We start from the raw sequence: 1,164 nt of genomic DNA on the forward strand, positions 1-1,164 counted from the left end.
GCCACGCAATGGGACTGAACCCGGAACCATGTGGTTGGTAAGCAAGCTATTTACCACACAGCCCTCCTTCTGTATGTATGTATATATATATATATAAATATATACGCGTGTGTGTGTGTGTGTGTGTGTGTGTGTATACATATATCACACATTGTTTGTCTTTTCTTTCCTATTATCTGCCTTCCATTTCTATGTCTGCCATACAAATCGCCACGTCCACCATTACAATACAACCATTCACTTAACTATTCACATATTTTTCTCCTACTCCAAATAGCCTGTCTTTCTTTGTCTGTCTTTCTGTCTGCCTCTCCGTGTGTGTCTGCGTGTGTATGTGTATATGTTTATGTATGTATATATGCACATACATGTGTATCTACGCACACACACAAACACACACACATTCACACAAAGGCACCCACACACTCAACCACCCATACACACACACGTATACACAGTGTTTGTCTAGTCACGTCGCCTATAAGTAGATACATGCAACCACTGCGATGACCACCACTATCACTACAACCCATTCTCTCTTTTGCTCCCCCTTTTGTATCTTGCCTCTCCCTCTCTCTCTCTTTCCCCCTCTCTCTCTGTCGCTCGTTCCTTGTGCACCTCTCATTCTCTTATACACGACCCACACACCACTACGACGACCACCAAGAATATATTCCCCTACATTACCATCATCAGTACTATAACGCCCACTTACCACCATACCACCGCTATCACATTCACCAATACCATCCCAGTGTCACTATCATACACCCAGACATACCATCCTGGGTGTACGATGGTTGTTCGTGGGTACTGATTAACACCCACGACTAATCATATACCCCACGTTGTCACAGATTCCAACCTTATACTACTATTACCCCAACCATTACCACTACTGTTAATACCACTAGCGTATTACTACTTATACCATCCATAGAGCCTATACCACCACCACCACCACCAGAGTTTTCTCTCCGCCGCTATCATCACCAGATACATAGGATGAACCAGTGACATCAGCGATGTTTCTAGAACAGCGTATTCAACCATCGACCAAACTGACGCACGTGTTAAGACTTGTGTAGTAAGATACAATTGTACACAGCGCCTCTTGTTTGTCTTCCTCTTCCTCCGCCTCTTCCCCCTCCTCCTCCCCTCCCC

Source organism: Octopus bimaculoides, chromosome 4 (genome assembly GCF_001194135.2).
Source record: "Octopus bimaculoides isolate UCB-OBI-ISO-001 chromosome 4, ASM119413v2, whole genome shotgun sequence".
In the NCBI taxonomy this organism is placed as follows: domain Eukaryota; kingdom Metazoa; phylum Mollusca; class Cephalopoda; order Octopoda; family Octopodidae; genus Octopus; species Octopus bimaculoides.